Source organism: Meleagris gallopavo, chromosome 14 (assembly GCF_905368555.1).
Source record: "Meleagris gallopavo chromosome 14, MGAL_WU_HG_1.1, whole genome shotgun sequence".
NCBI lineage: Eukaryota > Metazoa > Chordata > Aves > Galliformes > Phasianidae > Meleagris > Meleagris gallopavo.
In genome coordinates, this window is record NC_139417.1 from 11,997,336 (window position 1) to 12,011,322 (window position 13,987).

Here is a 13,987-nt window from a genome sequence, read left to right on the forward strand (position 1 = left end):
CAGACAGAGGCCATCTGAGGGGTCATGGCTTCCCTACAGCCTCCTGGTCCTGAAGCAGGCCTGGCCAAGCAGTCCTCCTCCCTGCTTGCCTTCGGCAGGCCAGGCACTGAGGCCAGGCGTTGGCACAAGCTGGTGATGCTAATTCACAAAGTGAATTTATGGTATCCCAAGAAAATATATCCCTTTTTCTAAAGATTGTGTGAGGCAGAGCAGCACTTTAACATTACTTATTTTGCAGGCTGATTTTTGCCCCTTGCCGTGGCATGCTGCCTGCTCACCGAGCACGCTTTGTTCACTGCTCAGCTGCTTTAAGGTCCTACTCACCAGCTAGGCTTTGGAGAGATTAATAATGTCTCTTTTTTTCCCCATACAATGTCCTTGACAAGCCAGAAATCCACCCATTCGCTGTTTCAAGCAATTAAAATGATGACACTGCCATCAACCCCCACGCAACCGGTTGGCGAAAGCACTGTGCGACGGAAACTCCAGTGAATTTGTATGTAACTTGGCAGAGAACAGCCCCGCTGACTTCCCAGGCTTTGTTGCTCAAATACGAACATGTAAAACCAGTGTTAGGCACTGAGAGCTGTGCCAGAGTCGACTGCTGCCGCATACAATAAAACAGCATGTGGAGGGTTGCTGTTCTAATTGGGCAGCCAGGAACCCCGGTGGACGGCAGGGTTTATTTATTGATTGCTCTTCAGATCAGGAACTGGACGGCACCACAGGGAGCTAGTAAAGGAGGAAAAGTGTTTTAAATACATTGTAAATGCTCCTTTGCAGGATTAATGAGCGAGAAAGTGTAACGTGTTAACAGGATGCACAGAAAAGTAAAAGCTGGTAAACCTGTGTGGCTTTGCCTTGCACAGGAGAATTCTGCTTCAGTGGAGATGGGGAAATACAGGTGGTGTAATGTTGCTGTACTGCTGGGCCCTTGCAGTCGAAGAGAATCTGTTCTTTTAGTGAACTTCTTGCAAAATTGGAAACTATAAGAAAATACAGTGGGAAAATGAATGAATGAATGAATGGAAGGGGAAGCGTAAGAGAAAGTGGAAAACGCTCGTCTCCTTATTCCCTCAGGGCTAGCTTGCAAATGGCACAAAATGGGTGCTATGCTCTATCTCCTGTGGAACAAAAAGAGCTGAAGGTGCCCAGTGGGGACCATGCTGGGCAGACTGGGCTGTCACACCATTTATCTCTTTGCTATATGTTTGGATCTTCACCCAAAGGCTTTGCACAGCTCTGCTGTACATTCAAAATGCTGAGGTGGGGGGGAGTGAGACACTGATGCACAGATGTGCAGTGGAAGTATTAAAGCCTGTGCTGTCGTTTTAGGAGTGTGTGCTGTTCCCACAGTTTGCCAAACTCTTGTAATTATCTGAACACCTGCAGCTTGCCTGCATTTCAGTCCTTCGTGCTCTTTTTTTCCTGCTGGATCAGCTCATTTCTGGCTGCCTGTCGTATGGGAGACACTCTCTTCAGTGCTGCAGTTATTGATAACGGAGCAGTTCCTGCAGGTTGGCAGAAGTGGAGGTGCAATTGCTTCCCTGTGGTCGTGGCTGAAGGAGGCAAATGGCAGGCCCAGCCTGGGAATAGCACAAGTTTTGAGGAATTTGACAAAGTCTGATGTCTTGGCATTGATCTGATTAGTTGTAGGACTGCTTGTAAGTGAAGCATAAATAAAATTAAGTAAACCAGAGAGAAGTAGGAATTTATCTGTATAAAGGGCTAACTTCTGCGTGAGAAATGAACATGTCTGTGAATCTCATTTTGTTTTAAAATGTTTTCACTTACTGTGTGCTTTCCCTTCCTATTTGTCCACCTGTCACATCCAGTTGGAAATGTGAACAGCTTGCCACATGAGATGTCTTGTGCTTGAAAATCTCGAGCTGTGGTGGAAAGGGACCTGGATAGACTCTGATGGATCTAGATCTGATCCTGCATTGATGGACTACCACCAAGACCAATGGGTCAGACATTCAGCCTTCTGCAGCTTCAGACTTCTGCTGTCCTTTGACGTGTAAGCTGGGGTTGGCAGTGTCCGCAGGGAAAGCTGTTGGATGCGCACGGCATGCCTGCCTGTGGGTATCTCCCGGGCTATCCACCCAGGAGGCAGCTGCCCAAAAACCACTACATGCTCATAGATGTGCTTACAGGGCATCTTGGCAGGCTTGAATAGAATGTGCTGGGATGTCTCCACAGGGCTTGAATACTTCAGTGTTGACGTGAGTGCTTTATTGCTGGAGCTCTCTGTTCAGTGCTGCTTAAGAGATCTCCACTTGTGCTTAGACCACTGAGAGCTTTTTCAAATGAGAGGGCTATGTTGTTTTTATCCAGTCCTTCTCTGTGTAGAGAGAGGGATTTCTTAAGCACACAGAGGTTTGGGATGCAAGTACTCATTATCCACCACAGTTTGTTACAAATGAATCATAAAGTAAACTTAATGAAACAAAGCACACAAAAGTAGATTGATATTTGACTTGGCTGGGCTTGATGTTTTCTCTTCTATATTTTTTGTCAGTTTGGCAAATATTCTAGGATTTTATCCAGCTTTGTTCCTTCCATGTCACCCCTGTAGAGGTTTTCACAGATCACTGCAAATGAAGGATGAACCATATGAAATGTGAGAACAGACAACAGAGAGGTAAAAGCAGAGGAAAGGTATTAGGGTGTATTTTTATTTTGGTCAAAGTCTATTTAACCTGTATGGAGCATCCTGACAAAGAAGTTTTATTTCTGAAGTTGTGTATGGTACTTTCAGGGATCTTATCTCTAAACTGTCAGTTACAGGTATGCATTTTGCAAGGATTGATGTGCTTGTGGACAGTCACTGCTTCTGATGCTAACTTCATGGGTTAGGTGGAAAAGTCAAGTAAAGCTTGTAGTAATAGCTATGGAAAAAGTACATCTTATGATGTTTAGCTGTTTCAACTTGTTGCTTTAGGTTCATCATCAAGAGGATGGTAGTTGTTGTGGGAAGAGAGCTAGTCTAAGGAGGATTTAAGGATATAAGACATATCTTATTTTCATTTTTTTCTTCCCATCTCATTAAGGAATTAAAATAGTTTGTGTAGTGAAGATAGGGTGTGATGGATGGTGGTGAGCAATGTCCCTCTTATAGGGCGCATCAGGAGCTGAGAGCCCCTGTGCCTCCCAGTGCAGCCAGGCTTCCCTCTTCCTTTCTGAGAGGAAAGGGGCAGGAGGGATCTTACTGGATGGAGAAAAGCAGAAATAAAAGCTATCAGGAAGAGGAATGGAGGATTATTTTCAGGTCATGTCTGCACTAGCCAACAGTTTTGTCTCCTCTTAAAAGCCAAAAGCTCACTGGAGGCAGTCCTCTGGCAGCAGGAAAAGAGCTTTGGTGAGGCTTTCTCTCTAGTTCTCTATCAAAGCAAATCTACTCAGAGCATATCTCACTCCATGGGAAGGGGAACAAATAAATAAATCCAACCCAGCTCATCTATGGCTTTTTTTCAGTACCTTTTAGCAGCAACCTACCTGTCTAGAACATCACTGCTTTCCTGCTGAGTGCAGAAGTGCTGACTGCCTGGTGCAGACACAGCTCTGCTTAGTGTCCATCTATCCTCAGGGGTTGTGGAATGGCTTGAAATAATGTAGAAGTTCAGTTCTGCAGGGGTGCTGGGGGTTCTGTGCTTGCTTGAAGCTTTGGGAAGGCTTAGTCCCAATCTTAAGCACTAAGCACCTCAGAAAACAATATTTGAAGTCCAAACATATCACCCTTGAAATGTACAGAAAAGCCAGCATTGATTTCAGAGGATGACTGTGATTATGTTTGATGCTGGTTTGGGTACACCTGGAGTCCAAGTGTCAAAGACTGGCTCCACTGTCTCTTAGATGACTATTTTGCAGGCAGAGCATTAGTTTGGTGAAACCAAATCTTTAGGACCAAATCCTCAGCAGGCTGAAGCAGATGCAGTTGTTAGTGCTTTTAGAAGGCTGGGCCATTAATTATGAATGGAGCATGTGTACTTGCTTACTTGCAGGGGACATGGAGCATAAGGGTGTCTGCCTTTGTACAAGATGTGCAGGCACACAGTGAAATACAGCAGTAGTTAAATGTTAATGCTCATGATTGGATTTTGGCTGTCTTCCTGCATGACTGTTTGCAGATGTTGGGTTTTGTGTGCTGCTTTTATTTTTTGAGGGCTTTTTTTGTGTGTCTATGTGTGTGTTTGTTTGGTTTTCGGTTTGGTTTGATTTTTAAAGTCTTGAAGAACAATGATACTGAGAGCTCTCACTGTGAGATTTGAAAGCTCTCCAGATCAGAAAGGAGGGGGAATCATTCAGAAACAAGCCAAATAAAACTCCGTCACTGATTAAAAACTAGAAAACTGATATTTGGAGTGGTCTCTTGCATCAGTAGACACCTTCCAGTCCATGCATTTGAGAGTCACTTTGAGTGGCATGAACCTGGTGGCTCAGACCAGAGTGTTTCCTCAATGCATTCCCACAGGTGAGCTGGATGTGGCCAGTGAGCAGCCAGCATGTGGAAACCACAGCCCAGCAGGTGTGGAGATACTGCATAGCCCTATGGGGAAGAGCAGGGCTGGGACACAGAGTGGACATGTTCAGCCTCCATCCGTCTGTGTACAGATGGTTTTCTTCTGCTCTGCTCATTTCTGAGCAGCAAATTGGCAGAAAGCAGGGGCTGAACACACTGCTGGGCTGCCCTGTGAGGCTCTGGGGACATCTGATGAGATGCATTGTTTTTTCCAAATTTTTCTCACTTCTGTGTTTTTTCTTCCCCTTTCTATTTGTATCTAGTGACTGCTATCACTGGCTTTGAAAGAACTCCTGTTCTGGGCTCAGTATACAGAAGCAAATCCCAACAGCACAAAGAGGCAACATTCCTGTATGACACCCCCATCATCAAGCCCAGATGCTCTGGTGGAGTGGAGATGTCCCACAGAGGTCCAATCTAATGTGCTGAAGTGACAGAGAATCTGCTGCATCCTCAGGTAAATTGTTCCAGTGGTTAGTTAATTGCCTTAACTGTTCTGCACTAAGAATGATTTTATGTCTCTGTAGAAATGCCTTTGGTTTCCAGCCACTGGATCTCAAGATGCCTTTGTGTCAGATTAAAGAGCCTCATCCTATTACTCCTGTCTCTAGTTGGGCACTTGTTGACCACTTTCAAGTCACCTCTTCACCTTCCTGGGGACAGACTAAGTGGACTGAATGTCTCTGGCTCCCCACTGTTTATCAGCGTCCTCCCATTCTTCTTGCTTCTGCTGGCTGAAACATCTTCAGTCTCCTCTCAGCTTCCTCTACAGCTGATGCAACAGGGCTGATGTGGTTGTTAATGTCTTGTACTGTTACTTAAAGAGCTCCTGGCTGGTTGCTGAGCCTTGCTCCACTCTGTGCATCCCAAGGACAAGCTTGTCCTGGGGTTGTCCTGCTGACTCTGTGAGAGTGAGATGGGGAGTATGGAGAGGGATGTCTTGAGCTCAGGATCAGCCTGCTATGACCCAGAGGCCTATCTGCCTCTGCTTGGAGACCTGTCCAACCTGGAAAAGGAAAAGAAAGGTTCTGAGATAGGCAGGTGTGCTGGGCGGGGGGAAAGGGACAGGGGAGCGGGGTGCTGTTTGGACTCTGCTCATGCAATACAGTTCACTTGACTCCAAGTGAGCATAATTGTAGAGACAAAGTAGGAGCAGCCTGAAAATCACAGGGATGGCATAACTTCCAGCTAGAGAGAAAGGGGACTTTAAGAGGTCTTGAACCAGTGTCTTTACCTGCTTTATGCTGTGCTGCAGTGTGTGAGTGCTCAGCCACTCCAGCCCTGGTTAGAAATGAGAAATTTCAAGGGCTTTTGAGCACTCTGTGAATTTTCACAGTGGCTCAGCGCAAAGTTATTTAGCACAGGTGTTTTGGTAATTGTGATGCATTGGGAAAATTCAGAGTGCTCAATGGCCCTCAAACTTCCACCTGCTTGGTGTGGTGGTTAAGTATTAGCTCAGTGGATTATAAGATAAAATATGCAGAAGAGAGTTGCTGGCTGCAGGACTTTTTCTGGCGTTGGTGATATTTCTTTGTTATTCTACGAGTGCTTTGTTTATCTGGCATATATTAGAAGGACAGAAAGTTGACTTTAGCTGCACTTAGAGAAGAGTGTTTCTCACACAGCAAACCTTAGAGGCCCACATTTCCACGCAGAGAGGACAGGTGACTTGAGCCACCACCTCCAGCATCCTTGGAGCTCCTGGTCCAGGCTGTGTTCCATGACAAAATGCCCAACCTTGTGCTCTGGGAAGGGGGAGAGGGAGGAGGGACCCCTACCCACAGCACTCTAAATGTGTGACTGCAGAGAGCCTGAGAGTTTTCATTTAATTATCGCTTTCCAAGTCACCTCTGCTCTCACGCTGGCTGTGCTGGGAGGGCCCTTTGGGGAAGGACATGCTATCTGTCCTTTCATGAGCAAATGAATAGGCTGGGCTCCTTTGCAGTGATGTGATGTGGCCAAGTACAGAGTTAGAAGGAAAAAATTTAAGCTTTTAGCTTGAGCCCTGACCACGCAACATCATGGTAAGCACACGCACTGAGCTGATGAGATTGGCCAGTATTACCAAGTATTTTAAATACAGAAAATACCATTTTCTGCTGCAGTTCTGCTGTCTCCTAAGCTGATTTTTCATACTGCTCTTGCAAGCTTTGCTGGCTTTTACAATGCTATGGGGTGGGAAGCTTAAAGCACAAAGACCTGCAACACTGTGGATGAGCTTTTTGGCTGCTGCCATTTGCAGAAGAAAGTGATTTTATTAATTTATTAGGGTTGTAGGGTTTTTTTTTTAGGTGATGAATGGGTATTAGCGAGGATGCTAGTAGTGTGATTTCCCTCCTTCTGCAGCTTTCCTCCCGGATAAGCACACATAGCTGCCCAGCCTCGTTCCACCCACATCTCTCCATATGTTCAACCAGTTATCACGGGAATTTGCCCAAACACAACCAGTGAATTGAAGTTTTCGAAGAAGTGAGAGTTCAGTATCTGAAAGCAAAAGGTGATAAACACAAACACGCTGAAAATCCCAAATCTATGCTGGGAAAGGAAGAGAGCTACTGGGTCAGCAGAGAGCCTGTCACTGTGTTCATGCATGGTGATCTCAGTGCAGGGGAGGAGAAGGAAAGCACATCTTCCTTAATGCAAGCAGGGATGCAGGTTGAGTGAGAGCTGCTGGCAGGGCAGTGGAGTCCCAGCACTGAGCTTTGCTCCTGTGGGCACAGGTGGGACTTCAGCGATAAAAAGGAAAAACAGAACCAGTGAGGCTTTTGGGAGCAAAATGCAGCCACTTGCAAGAGCCTCCCAAAGAGGAAAATTAGACCTGCAGGAAGATTAATGGGAGGATTTTGTTTTGAGCGTATTGGAAAAAATTCAAAATTCCCAATTCTGACAAGATTTTAAATAGAAATTTCAAACGTCTCCTCTCTCCCTCTCATGCCATGGTTTTTGGTGTTATTAACATGTAAATTAAGTTCCTGTATAGAAAACAGCATCTCAAGAAGCTGACAAGGATTGTATAGGATGGGATCAGGAGGTGTTCCCACTTCTACTATCACTGCTGTTCGCTGGGATGGATGTGCAGTGGTGGTTGGGGTGCCTAAGGGCTGCATGCTCCCTCAGTTCAGTGGTGGGCACAGAGCCGGGATATAGAGGCATTGTATGTGGGGTCCCTCTGAGTCCTACCCGAGCCAGCAGGTGATTTGCACTGTTGCCATCCTTGGAATCAAGATGGGACCTGCACTGCATAGCAGCCTTCAAGTATTTTAAGAAGCCTCAAAAGGATATTAACACTATTCATGAATAGTTAGTTTGTCTCACTGCTGTTCATAAGTGAGTTTTATGCCATTCCTCAGCCTTTTGTAGGCTTTTGTTTCTGAAGGCTTTTGTTTTTCCCAAATAATTAAACTCAAGTTATTGCTAGAAGACTGGTAGCTCCCGCTTAGTGGCACGGAGGCAGTAATAAGGCTTTTTCTTGGATTTCACTTTTTAGGACTTCAACTTGTTGCTTGCTGCTCATTGCTGATCAGGCTCAGCTCCATTTTGCAAAATGGCTTCTGTGTTTTAGTAGAGGTTTGTGTTTCAAGTGTGGGTGTTTCATAGGTGGACTCGTTCCCAGATGGAAAGTGCTTGCAGCTTGTGTGTCTTCGCTGTTTCTAGGAAGAGCCATTCCTGAAACCAAGGGATGCATTGTGCCTTTTTCTCCTACTCTTTGAAAGCTGTCAGTACTAATTTAATTAGTTGTTGCATAATCACAGTTTAGCATTTCCAAGTCTAATGTATTGTAATGTTGTTTATACTGATTTGGTGATTAAGGGCCTTGTCAGAGTCTTTGTTTCTCTGCAAAAGGAAAATGCATTTATCACCCTTATGAAAAGAAAAAAACCCAAGCCTTTCTTGCTGTGCAAATGGGACACAACAGATTAAAGAGGCTGATTTCACCTGAAAAGGTATTTACAAGATTTTTCCATAGAGTTGCTGTAATTTTTACTGTCTACAGCAGCCGTGTGGCACTGGGGCTGTGCCCAGCCTTGGCTGGTGAGATGAGCAAGAGGAGCAAGTCTCTTCTGCTCAGCCAGGGCACCGCGCGACCTCTTCTGTTTTGGGGATCACTCTGTGCTACTTTATAAGTGTAGCATCCTATGCGAGACAGCTATGGCTGCAGGCTGTGTTTCTGGTCCTCAAAAAAAGCAATATGTTTCCTCCACCCTCCTGCTGGAGCCTTAGTTGCAGTTTTCCACAGCTGGGTGAATGACCATGTTTGCGTCTGTCATCAATTCCAAAGTCTGTTATTTAAATTACAGAGCTCTTTCTTTGCATCAGTGTATGCACAGCAAGTTAGCAATCTCTGCATAAAGTCTCAGCAGGCAGTGATTGTCTCTTAAGGAAGGCAGAAGTAAAGACAGCCCACTGGATTGACAGACATATTGCTGAATTCAGATGTGTTCCCGGAACAATTGGGTTTGTTTTGATGAAAGTTGCTGTTTAACACTGTTGCAATGGAGGAGAGGTGAGCAAGTCTTGGAAATTAGGCTGAATTGCAAGCATAGTTAGAGTGTGGCGTAATAAAATCCAGTGTCATCAGCTTGTTTATGATCTCAGTAAAAACAAACCCAAACCTGAACAGTTGTGGTAATTCTGTTTTGATTTACAGCAGTGATAACCAGCAGATACACGAGCTGCCTGGCAGAGGAGCAGACAGAACTCTCATGGGACTGACTGCATTGTCAATACTCCTTGATGGGTCAACGAGGTTTGGGTTCTGGTTAACATCCTGCACTCTTCAAGCATCTCCTCTGGCTGCAGGTAAGAGTGATGTGGTCCCACTGACTGCTGTTTGCTAAATGGTGGGGAAAGGGAGTGTGGGAAGCTGCACCCAGAGTCAGAAATCATAGGAGAGATAACAAAGTCACGGAGTTGTTTGAGTTGCAAGGGACCTTTAAAGGTCATGTAGTCCAACCACCCTGCAATGAACAGAGACATCTACAGCTGGATCAGTGTGCTCACAGCGTGGTCCAGCTAAATGAGACAGGAAAAAGAGGGGTTTTATTATAATAATTATTATTTTATTTATTATTTCAAAGATTTTTTTCCTTCCCTCTCCCATTCCCACCCCCAGGGATAAATTCACAGCAATCAGTACAATGGTTTTGATTTTCTGGGATTCTATAACACAAAATCTGGCTCCTGCAGAAGTAAAACTCACTGGTTTCTCGTACACTTCTCCAAGGAGCCTCTGAGCAAGAGGCATGTCTTAGCGTAATGAGTTTAAACACAAACAGTTATTATTTCTAAATAAGTACATGCTATTAAGTGCTATCAGACTTCTATAGAAAATATGAAAACATTGGGTGAAAAACATTATAAAAGGCTGAACTCTCACCTGGGAAGTAGCACATAATGTAAATCAATAGAGTTGCATTTCTTTACTGCTTTATTGACTCACAAACACACAGCTTGTAAGAGCCCTTCAGGATCCTTCCCCCTTCCCAACCCTATTTTATTTCCAAATACTGCTAAAGATGTTTTTCCTCTCAAGGTAATTGCATAACTTCCTTCTGTTTCACACTCAAAAAGCACCCATGTGAATCAATGAAGCACAGAGCATGTTTAGATTATCTCTTACCCTTCTCTAATGATGTGCAGCAGATCAATCAGTGCGAGAGTCATTTCTTTTTTTTTCTTTCTTTTTTTCCCCCTTATAAAGGATCTTGATCTTTCTCTTAGGAGAATGACCTTGACTTGGTAGCGCAGCTAAACTGGGAAAGCTGTTTTGCTATTGAAACTGAATTTAGGAAAGCTAAATAAATAGTAGGCATAAGAACAAATCTCCTCCCTTAAATGAATGTAGGATATTAAGACCTGGCTTTGTCATGATTACAGTCTCATACACAGCTCGCTGAGAGGCATTATTTTTTTTAGCCTGTGTCTCTAACCTTGACTGTTCCATTCATCTCTGTGGAAATGCTTCTTTTTTGTATATGTTTTGAGCACACAAAGAATTTAAAACTTACATGGCGTGGTCAATCAGAAATACCTAACTGGCTCTTTGGAAAACATGAATCGTGCATTTATTTTTTTTAATACAAACACAAAACAAGTCAGTGGCACCACATTAATCATTCAAGCCAACTGGAAAGCCTCCAAGCACCAGCTGAGTTAAAAAAAACAAAAACAAAAAACAACAAAACCAACAAAAAACAACAACAAAAGTCAACTGAAAAGCCCCACACACGGAATGAGATTTTTTTTTCCCCTAAGTTTCAAAAAGAACAGCAACAACAACAACAACAAAAAAAACAATTTGAAGAATTGGCAAGAAAACAAATTGAACTATCATGGCCAGTTGTAAGGGCCTTGCTTCGGCTCTGGAGAAAAGATTCATAAATATTCATTTACCTGGGGAAACATGAAAAACAGGATTAGACTTATTCATGGGAGTTCATCTTTAGGGTCAATGCTAGGGTGAGAGAGCCAAGACAGGCAAATTGCAGTTTTATAATGTGTTTCCTGGGACAGGCAAGATCTGCAGTCTCTCTTAAAAACGAAAAGGAACAAAAAGGACAAAAAACCCCCAACCCTCAGAAGACAATGAAAAAGGATTTTCATTGCTTTACACAACAGAGGTGCTGCATACAGATGCATCCCATGGGCAATGCACATCCATTTGCTTCCTAGCAGCTGTGTCATGGGCAGGGCTGGCTCTGGCCATGTGTCTTCTGGTGGGCACCAGGCTGTGCCCATAGACTGCAGAACTGCCCTCTGTGATGTTTTTACCCTTTGTCTGGACCTGCTCACTGGAATAGTCCCCTCCTCAATGCTGGGAGCATCTCACAGACAGCTGGACGTTGGTGAGATCAGTGCCATGATCCAGCCCTGGGCTGCAGTGGGGTTTTTTCTGTAGGAAAACGTCCTGTGGTTTTGGAGCTGGCAGCTTCTTCCTGGAGTCCTTCCCCTTTGTGTCAGTGCACAGCAGGGAGCTAATGCAATCACAAGGCAGATAGGATGGGAAGAGTTCACGATGCTTCCAGGACCAGCCTCCACCTTAGCAGGGGAAAAGAAAGGGCTGTGACCTCTGGCAAAGCAGCCAGGAGCACGAAGACTTCCATATGTCACCTATCCACCAGTGAGACGAACAGAAGGGAGCCTTAGGGAAATGTAGCCAGGTCCTGATGATAACTCAATATTCGTGGCTTGAAGTCGTTCCCTTCTGCTTCTTCCAGGGGAGGGCTGTCCTAGGCTTGCTCCTGCATCCTTCGATTGCCTGTTTAGAAGCTGATACTGGCACTGTCTTCTGCCAACGGGGCTGTGTAATACCTTAGGACAGGGGTGCAACCCTCAGAAGCTGGGATGGTGTCACAGCCTCACTGCCACTGCAGCTGTGTGCTGCGGCCAGGAGATGGGCTGCAAAGTGGTGGGGAAGTGTGTCTGGAGAGTCTTGCTGGAACCTGCACGGGTTTTTTGGACAAATCTGGCAAAAACGAAGCTGAATTTAGGAAAAAAATAATAATAAGTATAAATATTTTCTGCTTTGCTGTAAGCAACAAAACCACAGAAGCAAATCGGTTTGTCTGCAGGACCCAGCTGTTAAATATCAGCTTTCCCAGCTCTGGTGGGAGATGCTTTGCCTTGTGGTTATTGGAGTGCTCTAACATTGCTTTGCTTTTTGGTCTCTTCTGTGTCTGTAGAGCCTTTCCTTCTATTTTTTCAGTTATCGCTGTCATCTCTGGTGTCTTTAATTGTGCCTGAGTAAGTAGCCCTTAGCATAAGTACCAGTGGCTGAGGGGAAATTGGACTTTCTCTGCCTGAGCCTTCTGAGCATGACTCTGTGTTTGCTGATTGTTATCTAGAACAAGCAGGATTCTGACAAAGGCAGGAAAAGATGCTCTCTCATTTCCGGAGCTTTTGTGCCTTCTGTGTTGTGTCTACAGTGGGCTGGCTTGCAAAGATACAATCACAACGCTTTAATACAGTGAGTGGGGAATTCCAGCCCCCTCAGGCCGGATTTCACAGAACAGCTCTGAGCTTGATGCCAAGGGAGGGCGGAGGTGTGGGATAGGCTGTGCTGTGGCTTTGCTCCCTTGCCATGAGCACTCACAATGCTGGAAAGTCCAACCAGCTCCAGCCAAACAGTGCCAAACTGCTTAGGGCCCTTTTGTTAGAAGAGGACTTAAAGCTCTGCTCTGCACTGGGTAACCCTGAACCTCCCTTTGTTTCAGCCCCCGCATCCCATGGCTCAGATGTTTTGGTACCAGACTTGAGCAGACTGTGGGGCCTTCCCTCCCCACTCTGTGCTCTCTGCAGTCTTGTGCAGTCCTCTTTTTCTTGCTCCTTGATCACCAGCAGCCAGGGCAGTGCAGCTGTCTATCGCAGTGATGAACAGTGAGTGGCATCTCCTCTCCCAGCAGCGGGCTGCCTTGCTTTCTTCCCCTCTCTTTCGATAAAAAGTGACAAGTGCTCCTTCACGGAGCGCTGCAATCAAAGGCGCTGCTCGAAGGGAGCTGACAGTCGGCTGCGAGCTGGTTTACCCGGGGACTGCTTAAATAGAGTTCACATCCTGCCCAGCTCTCCCTCGTGTGACAGTGTTTTGCACCCTTTCTGATGATACCAGAGCTTATCTCATCGTGCCTTTATCTGAATAATCAGCTCAAGGGCTTCTAATTCTCTCAGAGGGATTGGTGTAGCTCTGCAAAGCCTTCTAAAATGTGGCACGAGGTGTGCCGTAGGGCTTAGCACTGTGATCTGCCCCCCAGCACTCGCTAATGGCCAGGATCCTGCGTAAGTGGATTTTCCAGCCATTTCAGGCTGCACTGGTGTTGATTTAGCCCTAGTTCAGGCAACCATAGCCACCCTTAGCAGGAGGATTGCACCTCGAAGGTTGTGCTGGGGGCACCTCCACTGGAACTGCTGCCTTTCCTGGCAGCAAGGTGCCAATGAGCTCCTTTCTCTCTGTAGTGGCTGCTTTTCAACACAGCAGCTAATCCAGCAGGTATCTGTGATAGGGGATAATGGATGCTCTATTTCTATCTTCTGCAGCTTTTTTTTTTCTTTTTTTTTCAGTATCAGAAGGGGTATCACCTTCAGTGCTAATGTGCACGGATAAGAGGATGAGGAAAGCTACTTTGCGAGGATTCTCCTTTTGCTGCTCTGCAATGAAACAGAGGTACTATTCCTTGCAGTGGTCTGTGTGAGATAGCCAGACTTTTAACATTTCATAATTATTTTCTGGATAATTATCCATTACTATTTTCGGGCTTGATTCCATGCCAATGCCTGCTTTTGGCCAAGGTCTCTTTCTGCTGTCCCATTTTGCAAATTTGGACTAAGCCACCAGAGAAAACTGCTCTTGCTGAAGTCAGGGAAGCGCATTTGCTAAACAGGCCAGGGTAGCAATTTGGTAACTTCAGTAATTAGTCACTCGTTTCTAGAAGGCTGCTTTATGCAGCACATAAATGGGAACTAACCTTTAGG

The 13,987-nt window shown here is 45.2% G+C and overlaps 1 long non-coding RNA gene across 1 annotated transcript in view; it reads left to right on the forward strand.

Annotated features, from left to right (window-relative positions):
- Window positions 1-13,987, forward strand: part of LOC116217177 (uncharacterized) — a 130,353-nt gene that overhangs the window by 90,719 nt on the left and 25,647 nt on the right. The window contains exons 10-12 of the long non-coding RNA XR_014886304.1: window positions 4,786-4,979; window positions 9,171-9,322; window positions 13,577-13,679. This is a non-coding gene — a long non-coding RNA (uncharacterized LOC116217177). The remainder of the gene's footprint in view (window positions 1-4,785; window positions 4,980-9,170; window positions 9,323-13,576; window positions 13,680-13,987) is intronic.